At 35.8% G+C, this 24,388-nt stretch overlaps 1 protein-coding gene across 5 annotated transcripts in view; it reads left to right on the top strand.

The window, feature by feature from the left end:
• The window catches only part of ptprea (protein tyrosine phosphatase receptor type Ea), a 118,945-nt gene that overhangs the window by 41,164 nt on the left and 53,393 nt on the right, over positions 1-24,388 (top strand). For 2 of the 5 annotated variants that reach the window (XM_015347012.2, XM_015347013.2), the window contains exon 1: positions 2,546-2,775. The exons of 1 other annotated variant lie outside the window; for it this stretch is intronic. The gene's annotated coding sequence lies outside the window, so the exon portion shown is untranslated. Of the gene's footprint in view, positions 1-2,543; positions 2,776-24,388 lie in introns of those variants that run through there. 2 more of the 5 variants (XM_015347016.2, XM_015347017.2) reach the window with 2 other exon arrangements.

The raw sequence follows: 24,388 nt of genomic DNA, 5'->3' as shown, positions 1-24,388 counted from the left end.
TGAGTTTTCAGAAGACTTCTGATGAAGTTCTGCATAAAGGTTACTTTTATAATTGTTGGCTATAGGCATTTAAGGTTATATGCTTTTTAGGTTGAGAACAGGTTAATGGATAAAAAACAGACAGTACAGATAAGAAGTGAATGATTATGAATTATCTGAACTAGGACTAATGCTCTTTCTAAATATATTTGGTGTTTGCTGTCCTAAAGATTATTCTTTGTTCCAGCATGTAACATTGATCATATCTGAATGGAAATAAACAAAAACCTTGTAACAGGGCCATGAGCTGTTATTTCTTCATAACTACCTTTCTTTTTGATAGACCAGTTTCACAGGTTAATCCTTAATCTGTCCAAGGGCATTTATTATAGTTTCTAGGAACTGAAATTGTCTTCTTTGCAAAGGTTTTGTCTTTGTTAGCTAATATTCCAAGTCATATGCACTCTGATTCTCCAGAGTTAAAACCATCAATTTCCTGTAACACTGTAGGGTGGCAATGTGGCACAGTGTCATAGCATTGTTGCCTCACAGCACTGGAACCTGGGTTCAATTTGGGACCCAGATTCCTATCAGCGTGGAGTTTAGATGTTCTCTCTATGCTCACTTGGGTTTCCTCCAGGTTCTTTGGTTTCATGTCACAGTCCTAGGACATACTGGTGTGTTAATTGTCTCCTGGGAATATTGGCCCTGAGTGAATGTGTCTCAGAGCAGTGTCTGCACTGTGATGGACTGATGTCCTGTCCAGAGTGTACCCTGCCTTCTGCCCTTTGCTTGCTGCCTGTTACTACAACCCTGAATTGGAAGACACAGTTAGAAAACTGATGGATAGACATACTGTAAAACTCCACAGGTTATCAATAGAATGAGGCATAAAATCCAGAGTCAAACTGTAAAACCCACAGTTATCGGCATAATAAAAGCAGACTGCCCCTCCCTTTCATTACCAAGACTGACCTTTGCTTTTCAGAGGACTTTCACTCATACAAGTAGGCTGTATAATGTATGAACTGTTCCAGTGTCAGATCTTCATGCCTTGTTGACAGATCAGATTTACAGGGACAAAATGGGTGGATAAGCAGACATGAAGTGAGAGGTGCTCTGATTTTAACAGCCTTGACTGGGGGCAGTAAAAAGACTTGCCTCTATGCATATAAATAATACCTCGGAAACCTTTCGCTTCTTGCAATGCAAATCCAGAACGCAGTAATTTGAAATGACAACCTGCTAATGATCAGTTTATCATTTGCTATGCTCCAAAATGTTTTTTTTTTAAAAAACATATCACTCATTTCTGACAGGTAATTGCATAGAGCACTCAACACAGAAGATACTATAAATCAAATCAGTATAATCCACCGTTCTATATGTATGACTATTTCTACATCTAAATAAACAGCAAGAATAGCATTTTGTCTTCGGTTCTGCTGTTAAAGATAAATGTCAGTCTTTGTTAGCCGCTATTATTTAACTGACGTCTTATCAAAGTCGACATATTCAAAACAATGAAAAAAAAGGTGTATGAATTACGGCTTTTCTAGTTGTTTAAACATAAATAAACCAGTTCACAAGTTTGTCTTTCATAATCTTTGGAAGTGTTATAAGAAGACCTTGGAATTTCTTTTTAACATCCAACAGTGCAAATCTAATTACATAATTTCAATTCAAGACAAAAATGAAAATACTTATTATGAACTGAATTCATAAGTAAGGTGTGTTAATATGCATATGAACTGAAATTAATTCATAAGAATTGTGGGTTTCATATTACCGAGAAAGAACAGTCGAGGCTTATTTCTTTAATCACAGCAGCTCCACATCTCCCTTAATATATTCTAGCGGCACCAGCATAGGGGTCTTGTTGTCGTCCTGTAATTGTTTCTTCTTATTTGGTTAAAGATAAATAAATTGAGACATAAAACAGTCTTGAAATCCTCTAACGTCGGTGAAATAATCATGTGCCTGACAAATTGTTTTACACAAGGCGAAATAGTTTATTTCGATGTATTATATTCTTGGTCATCCGCCTAAACGTGGCCTGAAAATACTAAATGAAAACTGACAGCTGATAAACTGATGTATGTATTTAGAATGCTATACAGAATGCCAATTGATCACAGAAACTGCTGATCACAGAAGCACTGTTAGCACTGTTACGAGATGTTAAGTGGCTTGACTGAGCCTAACCCTTTCCACACCTGTTTAGGGTTTTTTGATGCTGAAAATTAACGGTGCCCTACGATGATCTGTCTTATTTTTAAACGGAACAAATGCATACAAATTAATTTTGAGGAATCTAGATCAGGCATGACTCGGTGACGTGGAATGTTCTGTTTTGCTTGAATTAATTTCATTTTAATATCTTCCATGTAAACGTTTTAAATGAACGTGACGTACACGCGGTGGTTATTTTCAACATTTTTTATTATCGTGTAGGATTAGGAGGAGACGCAGTTTCCTCTTCAGTTGGGCAACTCGGACTCATATTTCCTGTGCCCTGCGGTGCCACTAAATACGTTCCTGCTGTTTCGAACTACAGCGCCAGGCGGCTCCCTCTCTCCTCCGTTTTATGGAAAGAGAAATCCAGGAAAGGTTATTCTGACAGCAGGCACAGAAACAAAATTTCCTGCCTCTTTCCGATAAATACCACGCTGGTCAGAAGCCCGGTAAATCCTTTCTCTTGTTGAAAAACACCGTGTCCGGATTTTTTTTCTGCTGGGTACTGACAGAGGAAGACCTCTGAAAGTTGTTGTCTACAGTACAATCAAGAATACAGCGGTAAGATTAAAATACCTTCTATGTGTGTGTTTTGTGTTTAATTTATATATTGTAGGCTACTATGTCGCTTTTGCAGTTCTACAACATTAATATCTGGTGCAATTGCTACTGTACATGCTTTCGGATATCAGAAGCTGGGGTTTATAGAATCAAAGCGTTCATCGCAGGTAGCTGGACTTGGGAAAATCCGCTCCGAACGGAACGCGGAAGGAATCGGAATCGATTTTATTTTCGTGGTCAAAAGCGTTTATTATTGTGTGTTTTCTGGTCAGAAAAAAACATCCTTGAAACAGGCGGCTACATGATTTTGTAATCTTAGGATGAATCAGAAGTGATGCACGACATACTGTACGCGACGGCTAGAAGACTAGAATTTATGTGCCACCTCCAAAACCCTGTCCAGTGCATATTCGGTATGTAGGTTACTAGAGTAGGGTCTAGCGTTCTACGCCGTAGTAACGAACCATTTTCTTTTAATGCGATATCCTAATATTCATGTGTAACAACACGTAATATTCCAACAACAAATCTAAAAGATGTCGACATTAACACTGAAAGAGCAAGTAACCTGGCTATTTCGCTGCATACAGTATATGTCTTATTATATGCCTATATGAAATGAGATTGTTTAAATGAAAGTACAGTACAGGCAAATATTGAAAACTCCTTTCTTCTTCCTTTTAAAGGAAATAAATCCAGAATGATAACCATTTCAGAATCTTATATTTTTAATGCGAAGAGTACTATAGTCTGAATCGTAATGTTACAGTACATGAATGTGCTGATGTAATTAACGTTTGCAGAATACATTAAAAATAGTTTATTGTATCTGAAAGGAATAGTGTTATGACGAAAAACAAAATATTTGGTTTCCAACAATATCTAAGTTGTGGGTTGGTTGGACTGACATTAAAGCTGTGCTGCAATCTGAGGACATTTCTATGGTTTAGGTCACTTTATTGTGAGTTCGCATAGAGGGAGCAAGTGCTTTATGGACCCCAGATAGTTGTAGTGTTTAAAACAGGACTCTAATCCCAACATGGAAATTGATTTTTGTTTTCACATACAGTACATATGTTCGCAGTATACTATAAAGCTTTTTTTTCTGAAAAGATAGTTTTCAGAAAAATAATCAAGGAATTGGATATAGGCTTACCCTTATTAGTTCAGGTGGGTAGCTGCGTCAGCATGCATAGGCTGCAAAGGAACAGTAATAGGTTTATTCCATGTTGAAAAAAAGAGGAAAGAAAACACCTTATTACCCTTATTATATTTCATTGTAAATAAAGCTAGGTTCTTATTTGACCCTTGACTTGTAAGTTAATTGGCAGCTATAATGAGTTTGTTTTTGCAGTTCTACAATATGCTAAATTCATTTAAAACTACTGTCTAAAACTTGATTTAATGGCTGCATTTTGGGTTAGGGTTAGTGTGCAGGGGTTTGTCCAGTGAGAGCCTTAACGAATTGCAGTAGATTAAATTGGAGTGAGCCTGCACATGATTAGACTTTTGTTTTATACTCTTTCATATTTTTCCAGGAGTTGTATTAAATTAATTGCATTATAAAAGTGCTCTAGTTAAATTTTTAAAAGTTACAGTGCTGCAGGCACAACAAGCACTGGTGCAAGGATCTCTCCAGCTATCAAGTATCAGGCTGCCAGAGAAGGTTCTCTTTCTCACAGGTTAGGCAAGGCAGTCACATCAGAGCAGGCCAGAAGTCTTTCACTGACGTGGTAAAAGCAAACACAAAGAAATGTGACATCAGTATTGACTTGTGGGAGATTTTGGCGCTTAACTAAACCAGATGGAGGGAGAATATCTGGGAAGGATCCCAGCACTTTGAGGCCCAAAGATGTCAGAACAAGGAAACCAAGCCAGAGCGTGATGGAGTGGATGGCACAGTACATGACCTGATATCTGTCACGAAACAGTTCTTTCCGGGCCCTATGCAGATGACACGATCCGGAATTGTGAAGATACACTGGGGAAAAGGTGATGCGGGAGAGGGTCTGGAGACAGGGGGCGTGTCCAAGGGGTGCAGGTGTCCAGGGGAAGTGAGTTCGGGGCGAACAATCCAAAACCCAGGGTAATCAAAAACAGAGGCAAAAGTCCATGGCCAGGCGATCCATCCGGGGGGATAAGGAACAGGAACTGGGTCGGAACCGGCAGGGGGAATCAGCAACAGAAAGTTAAAATCATAACGGAGCCAGACGCTGCAGGACCCGGGCTCTCACGAAACAGGATTCAATGAGGAACCCCGAATGATGTCAGCATCTGGCTTTTAAGGGAGAACAGAAATAAGAAGCAGGTGCAGGTAATGGGGCTAAACAAGGAAGGGCTGGATCGCCCTTAAAAGGAGGAGTAGCGATTGTGACAATATCGTCCAGAACAGCACATGCTCCACCTGCCAGAGAGTGTTCGCTGGTCTTATCGGTCACCTTTTGTATTGTGGAAGACAATTATCCTCAATCATGAGGGATGAATGACCAATGAATGGCTCAAGTTAGAAAATTCGGGTTGATGAAAATTATTTTGAAAAAATAAACATAATGGAAAGGATTGTATCAGAAAGGCCACATCCAGAACATCTGGGTCATTTTCTCTAAAACGCATTTTCTAGCGCTGGTTGTGCTGAAACAACCCCCACCCTCCCCCAAACTGCTGGAAAGGAACAATTTAAGGAGTGTGTGTGGAAGCTGGATGGAAACTGGAGCACCCAGCCAAAACACATGAACACTGAGAGGGAGAGCATGCAAGCTTCACATAGACTGGCATCCCAGTCTGAAATCTCTGGAGCTGAGACTTAGTGGTGCAAACCAGCATGTCACCCCCATTTCCTATTACACAAAAGTAGGCAACTGTATTTTCAATCCACGATGATGTCTTGGAGACATGTTTATGGCACATACATTTATACTAAAGTGATATTACGTAGCCATACATATGAATTGTTTTCCATTATGTAGAAAAGAATTCATAGATTTGATGATGCCTGACATTCTTCGGTAAGGACGTGAGGCTGGAAGGTTGTGTAGAAATGCTTTTAACTGTCTAAATGTAGCCAAAGGGTGTAATTTTCAGCACTTACTATCTGCAGCTCATGCTTTTGTGTTTTGTAACATATAATAATCCAGGACTAGTATATCAAGAATTCTTCTTATGTTTTTGTAGTAGAACTGCTCTTTCCATTTTAACACAAGGGATGTCTCATGATTCAAACTGCAGTGAATTAAAAATCTCTACTATAATAATGTGGTGCTTTTTTGTGAGCTTTAGATTTAAGTTTTTGAGCAGAAAATGTATTCAAGGTGTACCAAACGTGAATAATAAATGTTAGATATTCTTTGGATAAGGGCCGATAATGTCATTTTGCTTTATTTACTTTGCAGATGACTACATTTCCAAAATCTCAGATAATTCTTGGAAGTATTTTTATCTTATTAATATGCAAACCTAAATAGGTATACGATTTATATGTAGAGTAAACATCATCTCCTGATTTGCATTTGAACTGAAGCAGTACATTTTTGTGGACTAAAAGCCAGCTCATTTAGTTATTTTTTTCAGTGATGGCTAAGGAGGGTTAAATTACATTTTATTACAACTTGAAAATAACTTCTTTGTTACTTAAAATATTCATATGTTTAATTAACCTTCCTAGTTTAGACATTTGCTTTTAAAGGCTGCTATTTATGTTTGTCTAAACAGTTTTTTCAATAAAAAATGCTTATTTCTTCTTGGATGGAAATTAATCATTAATCACCCCAAATTCTACCTTTAATTACTATTCTTGAAATTCCATTAATTCAGACCCTTTACAGCAGTTTACAAGTCTCCAGCACCAACAAGCTCCTTAGTCAAATTTTCGTGATAGAAACCTGTGATTCAAATTTCTGATCTGAGGGCTTTAAGATGAAAGTAATGAGAAAAGAAGAGATTATAAAAAGGGAAATTTCCATCACGGTGATAACAAACCCAATTTGTATTCATTGTGGGGCTTTGCACAAAGCATGGGAGAGTGAAGAGTGAAGAAAAAAAAGAAAAGGCTGATTCTTTTACATTTGTGTAAAATACCGCAAGGGATTAGAAATTGTGACATATATGAAAATATTTGTAATAAATTTAAAAGTTTTTGAGCTAAACTTTATTTCTGAGTTGGTTATTTTAGAAACAGCATGATCTTAGAATACAGTATAAAAAAAGGATATGACCTCTTTATCTTGTCCTCAGACACACACTTGTCCTTTGTGTCTGGCTGATGAAGTGTGGGGGTTTTTGCTGTGTCAGAAACCTCACTTGAAAGAGTATTGCAACTAGAAAAGAGAAGAGAGAAGTAGAACAGAGGCTCACATTAGCTGAGGCCTAGAGTAGGCTTTTAAGGTGGAATTTTCAAGGTGCTTTCATTTATGGTATTTTAACGTCGTTTTACACATTGGATGGGATCTGAAAGGAGATGGAGCCCATGCTGTGCTTCACTGTGTTGTAGGTTAGGCTGTGATTAAGAGACTGTTTGATTTTATCCAGTTGCCCCCCCCCCCCAAAACCTTCATTTTATAGTATTACAGTGAAAAGCTGAACAGTTAGTATGTCTGAAACAAGTCTCTTATTTTTTACAGAACACTACAATATGTTATACTTGTCTCTCTAGATGTACAATGATGAACCCACTATCAATTTATAAAGATAACTAATCTTTATAAATAAAAAATAAAATAAAGCAAATTACAAGTGTTTTTTTTTACTTTACATAGCTGAATGATGTTAAGAAATAAAAAGTTCCCCAGTGAGTCAGTGTCATAATCAAGTCTGTGGCCTGTGTCCAAATGCTCAGGCAGACACTATTGTATTGCAGTGTGCTTCTGTGGTCTGAGGGCACATTCCTTTGTTCTTGAAATGTTTTGTGACAGTTATTCCGAAAGGACAACAGAAAACAAATTAAAAAAACAAAAAAAAAGATGATGATTGTTATTATTAAATCAAAATAAGTTCATCAGTCCAAACATTTTAAGGATTCAAGAATGGTGAAGTTACAGGCAAATTGTGCTAGAGTATTTACCTAAAAAGGAAGTTTTTAGAAGGAAAATTAAAGTAAAGTAAAGTAAAGTACAAATTTAAAGCACAGCATCTTTTTGGGTAAACTATATGATTTAATACAAAACCTTATACTGTACGTTTTATTCACAAGGGAAAAGGATTTTGTCTTAAAACATTAAAAAACATGTTAAACAATTACTATTTATTGTATTCTCTTATAGGTGTTTGCATAAGCCTCAGTCATGAAAACATGAATGTTTCCTCTCTTCTTTCAAAGGGTTGGTTACATTTACTACTTTCAAGAGATAATCTGGCATAAATCCTACATCTTCCTGTGATGATCCAGATATTCCCACCTGTAACACTTAACGTTTCCTCAGAAGTGACCTAGACTACTGAGTGAGGTCTTCCGTTTATTAGTTTTTTTATCTAGACTGTTCTTGCACACTATTCAACTAGAATAATTGTCCTACATATTCTCTATCATCAACTCATTGAGTACAATTTTATTATAAAAATAGCATAAGTGGATGAAAAGAAGCAAGTCCTTTTTATCTTCACATGTTCTTGTTTTGAAGTCAGTTTAGCCTGTGTGTTGTAAATGTTGATTTACAACCAAACAACCTTCAGTGATCAGGAAGCTGTATATTTCAATTTCAGGAGATGTGGTTTGTTTAAAAAGGATCTTGTTTGGTTTTACTAAGCTGCAAGATCACTGTTTAAAGTATTACTGTGACTGTTGTTTTTGGCTGTGAAATGGGCTTCTCATATTTGAATTATTCTAGTGCATGAAGGTCCAAAAGGTCATGTTTATCAGCTATTGGCAGATGTTTTCACTGCAATAACAGGGAATTGTCTTTTTGCCATTTAGCATGGTTTTCTTTGCTCCTTGCGTGAACACAAAAACATTATTTTTTATATATTTTTTTAGAATTTAGAATGAACATCCTGCTACCCCTCCCCATGCCATTTGAAATAGATTCCTGACTCGGCACCAGAAACCTACACCACATGTGGACAGGATACACATACACTCTGAAGTGCATGGTTGTCAAAGTGCCCCCTTTTTGTGCACTAAAGAATTCTAATAACAGGACTGTTCTATCAGGGGTGATGAAAGGCATGGCCCTAGTTTGTAACACCAGACAGTTTTGCAGCTGAGGTTGTTGCTGCACAGTAGACTGAAGATTCCCTAGTTAGCTCAAGTAACACTGACAGTTATTTGAGGGAAATCAATAGTATCATAATATCATTTTTTTGTGTTTCAAGAGTTTAGTAGAGCTTTAAAACAAAGGTTGCTGTGCATAACTGGACTATTTTCTTTTTCCATGGCATTATAGGAAACATCTGATCTTTCCTTTCATACTGCAATAGCAGATTTGTATAAAAGGGAGTGCCACAGAGTACTGTGAAGGCTTCCTTTTGTCCATAGAATAAATGGTTGTTGAAGAAAATAGCATCTGTACAAATGCAAGTACCCTTCAATGTTTAAGCTTAGGTAAAAATCTATTAAAACGGTGTGCTTTTTTAGCATACCACACTTTTGATGTTTGTTTTATTCACATTGTCATTCTGTCAGTTCAGATGCTGGCAAAAGGCACAAAATGTTTTGTCAGAAGAAATCTTTACCTGGAACAGTTTTAAAATGAAGCCTCACAAAGATTTTGCAGATTTTTACATTTCATATAATATTATTTTGTGTTACTCAGCCTAACCAGTATGCATTACAAGAGGACAGTAGAATTACATTTATAAGCAAGGTGTTAATTTATTTGATCGTTTTCATAATCGAAAGTTATAGTTAAAGTTATAATAAAATATATTTATTATTATTTTTGGCTGCAAAGGGTGAAAATCTTCAGGTTAGCTTTAGTAGGATTAAAACTAATGAAACTGATCCTCTGAAAAAAATATTACTGGTAGAATAAACTGCAAATTACCAGTATCTGTGCCGATATAGAATCCTCAATGGGTAGCTACAGTATATTAAAACAGTAGCTTTATAATTTTAGTTTTGTTTATCAACCACTAATTGGACATTAGCTGGCTCATCTACAGCAAACAGCATGTTGTGAGAAACAAAGTGGTTACCAGCCATTTGTGTTGAACCAATTTTTTGTGTAAAACCGCTTTCATATTTTCTTTTTTTTAATTTCCATGTACTCTACATAAGATTCTAGCTCAACCATGTTCAGAGAAAATGTGTTGTTTAACAAATAATAGGTTTGTAGAGGTAAAGATTTAAGTAATGTCAAGAAGATGTGTTGAGTCTGAAGTTTTTAGTTTATATTTTTCTGCAAGACATTGTAATTGTCTCTGTGACATCAATTCATCACTAACACTAGTAATGTGTTTTATAGGGATGTAGTAGCCAAGGACTACTGTATATACCGTATCTCACTTTTAAAGATAAAGTTTAATATATTTATTTATTGCACTATTCTTTTGCTTTTTCTGTAACAAGATTAATTTTCTGAAGGAGACTGTACGTGCTGCATTAAATAAAACATAGTCAAGCACTACTGTAACATGGCTAATATTGGAAAAAATAAAGGCATTTTAATGAAATCTGTACTAATTCAGGGTGGAACAGCTATATCACAGTTAGCTACTTCTCACCACTCCAGCACAGAGTTTCGTTTCAGCTGCAGCTGTCTGTATGTGCTCTTTCCGTGTTTTCTTCGGGTTTTTGTTCGGTTTGTTGCTCTGGACATCCTTCCAGACATCCTGCCTAGGTCTTATTGGCTACTCTAGATTGTCCCTTTCGCTGAGATCTGTGACCCCAAAATGGACTTACATCTTGATTAGTGGAGAGCAGTGTGTTTTATATATGCATACAATTTGTTCATAAAACGTGCGTTTATGGTGACAGCTGCAAAAGTAGATCCAAGACCATGTTACATTGATTTTTACCTGATGCATTTATCCAAAGTAACTTGCAATTGTACAGGACATTCTGGAGTGAATTACTTTGCTCAGGGATACAGCAGCAATTGCCCCACCTGTGATTTGAGCTCAGAACTGTCACTTTCCCAACAACTACTCTGCCTGCCTCTTTTAAGACGTAGATATTGTAAGGCTATACACCTCTGTCAGAAAATGAAAATGAAACATTTCTGACTATAAACAAAAAAAATGATCTTCATTTAAACCTCCTTCAGAGATGTTTTGTCATATGAATTATAAATGGTTTACCATTTGAAGGTTGGTGATGGTCCTTTTTCAGGACGGAAATAATTAGAGCTTGATAACCCACAGGGGGATTGAATGTAGGGTGGTGGTCAAATTGATTTCCTGATTACTTTTTGCTTTTGCCCGATTTACAAGCAGCAGCTTTAATTTTCTTAGCATTCAAGCTATAGGAATTTCTATAAGGTATTGCCTTCATCTGAATGGCATTTTAGAAAATAATAACTTGTTTTATTATATTGGAATCTATTTTTATGGTTTTGTGTGGATATTTCTTGTTAGCAGTACAATAAAGAACAATACTGTGTGTAATTGTCCTTTTATTTATATTTTTGTAAGAAACTTCCACAATATGCTGAGTTCTGGAGTGATAGAACAATTATTAATTTACATGTACTGTGTAGACAATCTAAATTTGAAGATACTTTGCAAATAAACTGTTTTGTAAATCATAGTTGTATGAATTCTGCATTTCTCCAAAATGCTAACTGTAATTATGTAAAAGGAGAGTATTAAGGAATTAAAAATGTTCAACATCTATTTTATATATATATATTATATCTACTGTGTATTGCTTCTCTGAAAATGAGATAGTACATGGTATACCAATCAAATTTAAGCCTGGAAACAAAAAAAAATGGTTTGCAAAATCCAGTCATCTAGTTAAAATTACTGTCCCCTGGGCAATTCCTTAACTAACTGCCTATGAATTCAGGACTTGTCCCTTTCTTCATTAGAGAGGTTCTGTTGCACTGCATAATGTACAGTATTTACTACTGGCAGGGCTTCCACACAGCACAGCAAGACTGTCTCAGAGCTGAGTTTTATAGCTCCGATGAGAAGCCATTGTGGAAAACAGGAAGTTTCAGAGTATCATGCTAAGTATAACAGTCTGTGCTTGGTTAGAAAGAGAGAGAGAAAATGGCTTGCTAAATCACAACAAATTCATTTTTGGGGGGTAGGGTAAGAAATCTGCAATGGAGCAATCATTTGTGAATACCAAAAACAGCATAATGTTGTCTGGGTCCTAATGCTTCATATTTCTGTCATGCAGGAGCAGTGAACAGTGCATTATTTAGACTGTGGGCATACGGTATCTGTGGCATGTGGATAAGTTGTGTTCTTCTGAATTAAAATACAGTTGAGCCTTTGACATTTGCAGGAGAGCAATGGCAGATTCTCCATATTGCAGTAGGCTCTAATAATATGTTGAATATCAGTGAGTAAAAAAAAACTATTCTTTATTTTGAATTACAATAATAATTTCTTATAAATATGAATATGACTTCATCTAATTAATTACATTTCTGAAGTTCTTTTAGCTTTAATGCAGTATGAGATTGCAGCTTTAGGTTCTTGACAGACTGGCTTAAAATTAGTTCGGTAGAATATCAAACAGGCATCTCCATTACAGGATTTGAATTTCCATTGGGAAGGAAACTATCTTTGCCTTCCTTTATAGTTTTATGTAAGTCTGCAAACTATTGACTGATTATTGTCTTCAGAGGAAGTGTTTTCAGGCAGAGTAAAACTGAACAAACAATGGCTTGGCTGTGCTATTAATGGTACTGGTGATGTACAAAAGTATCTGCTAAATAATATATGTATCGTCACAGCACGCAGATGTTCTTTTTCAATCACACAGACATTAGGAAGAAAGCTTTAAGATACAGTATTTACGTAGACATATAATTGTATCACAATGCTTATGTTCACATTAATTATTTAATTGCATTTTGGACTCATCATAAAAATAAGAGGAAAGCACATAATTGCCATATAAAGATCAGGAGTATGCAGTACAATACTGCATTTCATAACAACAAGCAGTACTGCAGCAGAGTCTTTTATCACTGAATCCAATAAATTCAAACCCAAGAGAAAAAACAAAGCTTATTCTTAGGTAATTGTGTTTCAGGCAGCACTTTAATATCAGGTTTACTTATCAGTGTTTTTATTACACTTATTTTAAAAATATGTATTTTAGTTCACAGTTCATAATTCTGTTTTGTGTTTGTGATAATTCTGTGAAAAAAGGTGGTTTACATTTTGTATGAATATAAGTTAATTTGTAAGAGCAATGGTGAGGACATAGTTACTGAATGCTGCAAAAGTTAATCAACCTATTTAGAAAAACTGTTGCATTGTGACTTGAAGAACAGGCTGTGTCACTCAAAACTGTCTTAAATGGTACTGTAACATGGGACTTCTAAACAGACAAGGCACTTCAAAAGCTCGCTTTTTTAATGTTTCATTCTTTAGCAGGTGAAAAAGAAGGCATGGTATTCTAAAGATAATCCAGTGAAAGTTTGATTGCGTCATTGTGTTGCAACAGCAAAACATTCCCTTCATAATGTATGTTAATATAAAATGTGAACTAAAGCCTACACATTCCTAGTGACATTTCAAAGATGGGTTAGATGAAAGTACATTGGATCTTCAGAAGAATGTTTACATACACTGGTGTAAATACAGCAGCAAATGTAAAATTTGTAAGGCTTTGGCACAATGAAAAGTGACAGCTGCATTTATTGCTATAGCCATATTACCATGACATAGAGGCCATACTTACCACTACACAGTTTATATGACTACAAATTAACAATAGTTTTCTCTATACTCTATAATTTCTCTATAGAAAAGAAGATAGTACAGTATATAGTTTTCTATATAATTTACATAAAAAATATAAATAAATGTACTAGACTGAAGTGTATCTTATTATAAGTAGAATATCAAACAAAGTAGGTATGCCTTAATCCTATATACAATGCTTTTCTTTGCAGGGACAGAGCTTTTGTGTATACCTATGATTTTACACAGCAAAATAACAGGTTCCAAAGCACAATAGTCTTTTTGTGCTAGCAAACGGTCTTTGCTGTATTTCTAGGTGGACAGATCCAAATGAATGTGACCAGATGCTGTCACATTGCAGTCACCAGCCAGTGCTATCACTGAACAACTAGGAGGCATGCACTGCATTTTGATACAGAAGCTCAGATGATTTTCTTATGCTGTACTTCACAGTTCTGATTTGCAAGCATTTGGACATTTTCATAAGTGATGCATTATTTGCATTAATGCAAAGTTTTAATAAGTTCTGAAATATACAAGAATATACCAAAAATATACTGTATTATAACATCACTTTATCAGCCCTATACAATTTCTTACATTAGGAATTCATCTTTTTGCATACCCCAGCTTGCTCTCCATGAGACACATTGACACACAGACAGGGAGAAAAGCCTGGGGTCAGAACACAGGGTCAGCTATTGTACAGCACCCCCGGAGCAGTTGGGGTTAAGGGCCTTGATCAGATTCCTCTGCCGGCTGCAGGATTTGAACCGGCAACCTTCCAGCCACAGGCACAGATCCTTAGCCACATTATACATTATACAGTATACAGTATACAGTATACAGTATACAGTTATGCATTTTATATACACTGTATATGTACAGTATACTGTACAGTATGTGTGTTTGAGTTGTGTTCTCCCTATGTTTGTGGTGGTTTTATCTGGTCATTCTGTATTGTGTATTTTTCTGCATTGCGTTTTTCAGCATTGTGTACTATTGGTTTTGAATACAGTATGTTAACCTTGGCAGCAGTGTTTTGTAAAAATAATAGCTAATGAAATGCTCTGTAGTGTATAGCAATTAGTAATTGGCTAATGTTTGCAGTTTACAGTTTGTGACGTTGTTATTAGAACAGTTTGAATTGTAGGTAGTTTTGAATTCTCTTAGGAATTACTGGGATATATTGGTTCAATAATGCATTGCATTTTATAGATAGAATTTATTATTTTGAAGTTAAGGAATAAATATTCTATCATATAAAATTGAAAATATTTTGAATAACTTTGCCTATGTGTTTGTTGCCTATGATTGCCTGTGATTATGATTTTTAATGGGAGCTTTAGTGTAAGAATAATACATAGGCTTATGCATCTTAAATTGTGATATTTAAGGCTCATACAAATACAATACTCATACATTTCTTGTTCCTGTTTTGAAAACAGCTAATACAATAATTAAGTGCTATAGGAATGCAATTACCTGTGAAGTAACCTGTTTACTTCACAAAATCACAGCATTTAACTGCCTGAGGCAAACCACTGTGGAGTATAGTTGAATGCTGAACAAAAAATCATTGAGAAAATTTAGCTATTTTGGTTTAAGATTAGTATGTAATGTATGTGGTGTATGTTTTACTGTAGTTGACCTGCTAACTGAATTTATAGGAACTGAAATGGAGAATTAGGGTTGGAATTTAAGATAAATGTCAAAGAATTCCAAAGCCTTAGCAAAACAATTTAAATATGTTGTTTTTTCAAATAAACAGGCTTCTTGTGTGGGGGTTAGGAGGACTCATCAAAATTCCTCATTGCTTCTGCTTAATGTTCTGTGTCTGTTTCCAAACAATTTGTTTGCAGTCTGTAACTGGACTATCACCTGTATTAAAGTGTTAGTAACTTTTGGGTCCCATTTTTATTATTCATTAATCTACAATGTAGACTGGCACAGCAGTAACTAGCAGCTAAACCCTAGCCTTGTCAAAAAATAAATGAACAACCAACTGAATGTATAACAGAAGCAGAATGCAAATGAATGGGAATAAGAAAGAGTGAGATTTTGGTTTGATGATTCTTTGCTGAAGTGCTGGCTCAGTTCCATCTAAGACATACTGTATACAGTAGGGTGAGTACCAGGCACCTCCTCTTTGTTCTCAGAGGAGGCCTCTTGTTTGTTAAAGTGAGCTGCAAGAGTCTGTGTCATCTAATGAAAGGATGTGAGCGAAAACAATGAGTTAAGCATAGTTTTGCCCAATCCCCTAAGTCCTAAAGTTGTGGGAGGAGGATGGCGTGCCAGAAAAAGAGTAGCAACATACTTTCCCTGTAATCATAATAATAGACTGTTTTTGAAATAAATACACCAGTGTTCCCCCTCTGCACTGAGGGGGAGGGATTGAATTTTGACTTCCATCTTGCCCAGTTAGCTACACTAGGAATTGTTCCTTTTCGTTTTTTCAGAACATCTGGAACTTGATAAGAAGACAAATATGTACTGTGTATATTTTTATCAGTGGGAATCTGGTACTCTCTGTTTTTCCAGGCTGTTTTATACAGTTTATTATAGTACAGTGCTTACTATCACAACACATCTTTTTTTTTTCTTGTAACAGACTTTCATTTTTGTTCTTCCTACTTTTTAAAAGGCATGCAAATTGATACTATGACATCTCCTTACATACATACAGTGCCTACATATTACTACAGGTTTGTATTGACTCTTTTTGTCTTGTTTCTGAGTAAAACAAATAATTACAGTTCTCTCTAAATCCACACTAAAACACTAAACCAGGGCCACAGCCTCATCGTCAGTGAAAAAAGGAAAACTGAGTCACTTAGCCCAAGCAGTGAGGTATCTGAAGGAAGTGCTCTTTCTTTTTAATGAGCCACACATCCTCCTCAGCACAAAAGGCCCTTTTCTGTGATACCCATCTTTCTTGAATGTTTATCCTTCATGAAAGATATGTTTTGTGGGACATATTCTCTTCCTTGAGTTGTTCCAGTAGCAGTGGAGGGTGACTCATGGCATAGCCTAAATTGTGAAACAAGTCTGAATAAGGATCAATCATCCAAGCTGAAACAGCATTCAAATACCAGAATATCTAGCAGTCTTGGGTTCAGTCTCTAAATCAGTTTGCAGTGATGTGAGTGAATTGGAAGGGAATCGCTGTTATTGAAAATACTGTGAGATGAGGGGAGAAGATTGGGTTTGATTTTAGGATACTTTGCTTTACAGTGTAGTCTATAAGCATGTGGCAGTTTAAAGCTTTATAAACTAAAGTATTAGAAAATTAGAGAAACTGAAACCTAAATTAATGTGAGGTAGGATTTTTATACCTGTCTATATTCTATACCTGTCATTTAAAAAACAAGCATAAAGTAATGTAATTCAATATATAGTTTCAACAGCTTGTACATTTTATTAATTCACAGTGCATTTCTTGTTCATTTCAAGCTATTTCTTAAAATCCTGAAATGTATATATGTAGCTCTTAATATTTGCAGAAATTTCACAGGCTATTTAGAGGCCGTCCATAGCTGTCATAGTCTGGCATTTCGTTTTTTGTGTGATGTGTACTGCACCTGACCTTGACATGTCATGTAATCACGCTCTATTACGGTATATCAATTGCATTTTAAAGGGGATAACAGAGACAGTGGTGAGTAAGATATTGAAAAATATTTTCCTGCATTCTTAAAGAACTCAGGAAAGAATGCAGGAAAATATTTTTCCATATTGGAGGGCTGATTATTTTTATTGCTTATTAATGTTGTAAACAAAAATTAAATTAGATTTTTGTAATCAAAACCTTGAACGGGATTTGTCACTTCATATTCAAAACATCCAGCCCCACCAATCCAGTAACATTCCGAAGTTGGGAGCTAAAAGGACTCCTGCCAAAAGATATTTTCACATGATGAAATGGAATTTTAAATTCCTTAATTTGCGTGTGCCCAATTAATTTTCCCTCAGATTTTCTCCTGTGTGCTTGATTTCTCTCTAATAGAGCATATTTGCATGACTGAAATGATTAAAGTCAATGAAGAACTCTATATTTTGTTTTTGCTCTGGGCATAAGCAGTCTGTATATTTATGAATTAGATAACATTTTGTAGAATTAGATTTTTTGGTATCCACTTTAATTATACTTGGTAACTGTTGCCTACAAATATCCAGCTTAACAAAATTAAATTAAACAGAACTTAACAAGATAAAGGGTAAACAGGAACTACAGGATATAAATCCCTGTTATGTGTCTTTCAGGGATAATTTTATAATAAAAGTCAATAAGGTAGGTATGAATCAGTTTTGATTTTGGCAGTATTTCTCTTTGCAATCGAAATTCCTTGTAAATGATATTGCTAGATGTGTTGCGTTTGTAAGTAGGTCTCAGAAGCTAAGCAAGCCTGGACCTGGTTGGATGGGAGATGTGGTGTAGGCCGACCCTCAGGCCAGAGTGTGTAACCCAGAGTAGCATGTCACCAGAGTATGTACTGTATGCGTTTGGGTAGTCTGTCACTGCTGGCCTGCACAACCCCTTTTGGGCTCCTAGAATGTACTGGTGGTCCCTTTTAGGAGATCACAGAGGTATTAGTCAGCAAAAAAAAAAAATCAAATTCAAATAAAATAAAAATCAGTTTCTTTTCCCATGTGGAACAATTTTACAGTCCTCTACTCCACTGGAAGATCTGGAACAGACATATTCTCAATTTCTCTACTTAGCAAAACATAAAGTTTTACTTTTCATTCCCTGTTACTCCTGGAACACTCACCTGTGCTCACCCATCCATAGCCAGTCCTCCCTTCACTGGAAGATACACGTTCCCTGTGTCATAAGACCTTCTGGTACGCCATACCTGCCTTAACCACAGGAGTCCTCCAGGGAAAGCCTGGCTGCTGCTATAGGTGGTGTTGGTGGACCACTAGATGATGCTTATCTCTCTGGACCAAAATTTTCAAACCAATGCCCAGAATGGTGACTGGGGACATGGTGCTGTAGGGTTGTCATTTCCAGTATCCTGACTCTGGTCCACTTTAGCATGCCTTTATTCATATGGTGGAGCAGCTTCTCCACCTGCTCTGCTGTGTAGTGGGGCTGCTGGATCAGTTTGACTGCCCAGGTAGGTGTTGCACATGGGTGCTGAATTCTTGTTATATGAAAGGTGCTTCTTTGGTTCACTTCAAGATTCTACAAGAAGAAAAATGCTATATAAATTTGCTATGTAAATCATTTCATAGTATTATAAAACTACTTAACATCCTTTTCACAGAATTTAGTGTCTCATATTGAATAACTACCATTCATCAAGAGTGAATGATATATATTACACATGCTTGTTGCGTACTATTGTGTAACAAAAGAGTCATGTATCCTTTTGTAACAAGATATAAACCAACAAATACAAAGAATTTCTGATTTGTAAAGTTTTCTAATCAGTTCAACAATCAGATTTATGTAACTACAGTGCTGTGTGAGTTTTGATTTTGTGTCCCTTGACCTGAATGTGTTATTTGGGGTTTTCTTATGTACGGGAATATTTGTTCTTCAAAAGATTAAAATAAAACAAATCCATAGCACTTCCTCTTGTAATGTTTTCAAAATACAAAATGTGTCTACTGAAACTGTAGATCTTTTATATGAGATACAATTAGTAAGGCAAGTAACTAATATTTATGTTATATGCGTTTCTTTGCCATTATTGGGAAGAGCCAATGTTAATTCAAATACACCTGTGGTTATGGTATTCTTTTACATGATATAATTAGCATAATTCTCTTGAGAAATATGAAAACCAAATCAATTAAGTTAAATGTGTAGCAGTTCATGGCATGCCTCAACATTTCAGACCTCCAAATGTTCAAGAATAATGAGTTAAATGGTGCTTTTCAAATACTGCCAGGTGTGTGTAGTAATGTGTAGTTATTTCTAAAAGGTGTATTTGGCCTTTTGTCATTTCACAATGCACACAAAGATACTCTTAGCTCTCACTTACTTCTGTGGTTGCCTTAAATCATTTAAAGAATGAAACTCTTTAAAAGCAAATATTTTTATTTTTATCAGCGTAAATGTAATGACTCATGCTTATGACAGCGTCTTTTTTCAGAAAATACCCTAAAACATGTACTAGTTGCCCTCACAGTTTCTGACGCAGTCACATAGAAAGGTTTTAAATGTTTTTGAGATGCTCAAATATTAAGACACATCTCTATTAAATTAATTAGGGATCGCTATGATGTATCATTGATCCAAGTATGATTTTTTAAATTGAAAATATAGCATCAAATTCAAAAAAGTATTTTTTTTATTTAAGAGTGTAAAGAATATAGATTTGTGTGCTCTGTCTCACATCATATCTCATGAACTAAACAGGAGATGAAACATAAACACGAAATTCTTATTTTCGTTGTGTTCTTTTGGGAAAAAAGTGCATGGATTGTACTATATTTGATATTATTTCAGTATTGCATACAGACTTTATGAATTTATGGTTCAGATTGCAGAGAATAGCCTGGTACTGTTTGGTGAATGTTTAGACCAGGAAAATCGCCAGTCTAGATATTATAGATATGTGTCCTGTTTTCACTGAGATACCATTCCTAACTGAGACCCAGCAAGAATCGCTGTATTTGCTTGGGCAATCCCAACTCTCCTTTAACACAGACTGATTGATTTTGTGAGGTCAGGTGGACACGTATGGATTAATCTAGGCTTTCTGCATTCTGTGTTCAGTAACATGGAAGCATATGTCAGCAGGGGTAATTTATAAGGGAAGTATCTGAGCCATTATCATGAGTCCACTGATTGGAAAGTTTTCTCATCTCACATGATTGCTGGTAGTATGGATGTATCTTGAGACTGGATGTGAAAAGGTGAGCACATACTGTACACAGAGCCAACTGGTACTCTGAACTCTACTCTGCAATTTGGGCATGTAAAAATGGGCCCCAAAATTAGATGTGAAAAATGGATTTGAAAATTGATATGATTGTCAAAAATATAATTTGAAATAATTAAATAAAAATGTATTTGAACATGAAAAGTGAAAAAAGAATCTCCACTTTCAATCAGATGTAAATTCAGGGGGATTTCATAGGCTGGAGTATCTGTTCTTAATCACTATCACTGAATATTGGCCTGTCAGCTTTCTGTATTGAATCGGCTGCTTCCCAGCTACAGAAATAATCCTCTCTGCTGGTGAAAATGCAGGATGGTTGCAATTCATCTTGGTGAGAGCTTGGGCTTGGAAATGAGCGTGATCCTGGGGCTGATGTATGCTTTAAATTGACTGAAAACCTAGGGAAACGATTGCACTAATTTAAATAACGTTTGTTTTTATAGCAGTAACAAATGCCACTGACATAGTATTTATAGCCTCTAGAAAATGTGGCCGACCAGACAGTTAGGTAGCACTTTAAGAATGTAAGACCTAATTGGAGTCTGTGTGGTGTATAAAATGTGTGCTGGATTTAGCTTGCTAACATGCACTTTTGAAGATGGTACTGTATATGTCAAAGCGTCTTCTCAACCCCTTTATTAAAAAGTAACTTCTCAGGGGGCTGCATATGCAAAATGTTTATTCTGTAAAGATCATACATTTTCAAATATTTCATTGTATAAAATGTAACCATTCTAACCATATGTAACCATATCCATTCTTATGTATTTTCAAATGAATGTCACAACAGCTCTGGTAAAGTGTGCTCACTGGTATCTTTAGTGGTTTCCATTTCTTATGGCTGATTATTAATGATATACACCCTTGATACACACCCTTGCTTCTGTAGAGTCACTGATTTACACTCTTAATAGCAAATTTCACTGGGGCCATCATTTCAACTTCCCACCATGGAGACATTGGAATAATCTATCAGGCTGAGACACATTTGAAAGTCATTTGGGAGCATGTCTTTGATTAGTATTGATGTTGTGTACTGTTCAGATTGATCCTTTGTTAAAAAGTGCTGAAAATGAACTTCATTTTTATGTAACAGCAGAAATGAGTAGCACATTTTCAGCTGTTGTTTTACAAAATTGCTTCTGTATTGCAAAGCTCTAAAACAAGTGTTGAGCATCATTAGCGACTACTGAAATGACATCGTTCTCTTGAGCCCTGCTAGGAAATAGCTTTTGTCTTCCCGAATACATAGAAAAGATACATTCTCTAAAATCCTTTAGCATTTTACCTTTTAAAAAATATATAACCCTTTTTAAAATGTATTTCTTAATTACTTTAATTACCTAAGGCTAATACTATTATTATGCAGTAGAAATAAAAATTATCTCCTGTCTGAAAATCGAGACTTAATTCAGTTTTATCATTACTGAGGTCATTTAGGCAGGGATCCCTTTGAGTGTGCGTAGACACTGGTTTACTCAGAGCCATGTCCCCTGCCTATAGCAAGTCTAGCCATAGAACTAGAACTGCCTTTTATAGAAAGTCTTTGTTGAAGCAGATAGAGCTTTAACAGAAAGTGAAGTCTGTCCTGTAGTGTATTGATTAAAGTTGGATTTGTCCCAATAAGTTTAATAGAGGATAAACAATAAACATTTAATTCCAAAGTGAGAACATTACCTGCATCAAAAGATAACAGCAGAAACAACTTTCTAAAATTTGGGAAATGCAGTTTTTCAAGATTTTGCAGTTGAGTGACCATATGTATTGTAATATAAAAATTGTATAAATGACTGTGATAAAAGTATTCTGATCATTAAGGTTTAAGGTGTCTTGAATGGTTTTGTCTTAGATTATTTCTGAGTATTTTACCAAAGACCTTTTTCTATACAAAAAGGTCACAGAAGCCTGCTTATATTGGATTTTTTTATCAGCTCTCCAGATGAAGAGAAGGTCACTGCTGAAAGGTTTGGGAGCTGTGGTGTTCGAGTTTGATGCAGACTACTGTTGCATTGTTGCACTTCTGTTCATTTTCTCTCTAAAATTCTAAGACTGATAAGAAGTCTTCCTTTTCCACATTCCTTCTTTTGAGATAAGATAATGTGGCTCTTCATTACATTCAAGTACAGCACACTGAAAACCTTTTCCTTGAGATACAAGAATACATTATAGCAGCATCTTTCTTGTGGAATTATAGGGAGTATATCTGTGGAAATTCTTTTGTTTTTGACCTTTGTAAGTTGTATAGTTTGAAATGATTTTCTGTCACATCTCTGCTGACTGCTGTAAATCAGTAGGCCTTGAGCTGGAGAAAACGTTTTTTTATGTTCCTTATTTCTAACCATCTTTAGAACATAGTCACTTTCATTAATGCAAAGAAACTGATATTTATATTTATCTAAAGTGGCTTTTTCCTGGCAAATATATTATTTACATTTAATTTGTTCTCTTAAATTAGTTTAATGTAGCATAGTTAAAATGAAGCAGTAATGAACAGCCCATGTATGAAATTAATTAACTTCAATTACGATGTTTAATGGAGGGCAGCATAGTGTAGTGGGTAAGTCTCTTGACTTAAAAGTGGATGGTTGTGGGTTCATGTTCCATACATCAGCAGTGTGCATGTAGACACTGCTATTGTATTTTGAGTAAGGTGGCTGTCCTGTCCACCCAGGCGTATAAATGAACCAGTATTACTATGGGTAGGTATTACTGTGATGAACCTGCATCCTATCCAGGATGTGAGTCATGTGTTCTTTGATCGCTTCACGCCCTAATCTAGGTAAAGCTCTTGCCCGATGAGCCATTATGTGTGGCTTCAATGAAATTACCAGCCTCCATTCTTTAATGTGAACAATTATAGCTTTTTTATAATCCCCAGGTCAAAATATGCTCCCATTTTTCGGAAGGATCAAGGTACAGATCTAGTAAAGGACAATATAGATGCAAAAAAAAAATTCAATTAAAAATAGTTTTGGACATTTTTCAGTTATTTAAAAATAAGAAACGTTAGAAAAAGATGGGGTAATTTGGCCCATCTAGCTTGTTTGGTAACTAGTAATTAGTAGTAGCTAGTAGTTAGCTACTAGAATGGATCACATCCAGTGTTGACAATGTTGCTTTCTTGTGAGCTAGAATCAATATTTTATTGGTACATGAAGGTGCACGGTCTTGGGGCATACAGTGCCAGGTGTTTTTTTAATAATAGCAAGGAAATATGAACCTGTCCTATTTGTTCTACCACATGCTGATGGAGAAACCACTATTCAGCAGTTACTGCACTTGTACTAGATAGGTGTGCAGAGGCCTATTTCATTTTGTTCAAAAATAACTGTCACTAGCTTCCTGTCCACAACAGCTGAAGCTCTTGAGAGGGCAACATCGTTTGCCCAAAGAGCCTCTGAGCGTGTTGAAACAGCTGGGTCTCTCCAGCACTGAAAACTAACCCACAGATCACACTGACCCAGTATGAGTCATTATTGCTGATGGACAGGTTTACTGATATGATTTATTTTTGCATGAAAAAGCCAAGAGTCACCATGGTTAATGTTGTGTTTGTAACAGAATGGAGGAGAAAAGAAACAAGCTGTAAGCTGGTGATAGCAGATCATATATTAATTACATTCCTTTGCTTTCTGCGTCTTGGGGGATTGTAGTGGTATTATTTGAGACCTTATTAAAGGCAGGAGGGTAGCATGGCAATGAGTACTGCTGCCACAGAGCTCCAAGGTAGTGGGATTGATTTTTGCCTCAGGAATTTTCACAGACAGATCTCCCCAAGTTCATGTTGGCTTTTCCCGGGTGCTCTAGTGCATTTCAGATCCCAGTAATACATGTAATACATGTAAATATTAAATATTAAAAGGTAAATATTCACAAGTACTAATTAATTTGTAGAAATTACTAACTAGACATTTGAAGTT

The sequence above is a fragment of the Lepisosteus oculatus genome, chromosome 4, assembly GCF_040954835.1.
Source record: "Lepisosteus oculatus isolate fLepOcu1 chromosome 4, fLepOcu1.hap2, whole genome shotgun sequence".
NCBI classification, from domain to species: domain Eukaryota; kingdom Metazoa; phylum Chordata; class Actinopteri; order Semionotiformes; family Lepisosteidae; genus Lepisosteus; species Lepisosteus oculatus.
This window is presented reverse-complemented; position numbering and strand designations above follow the sequence as displayed.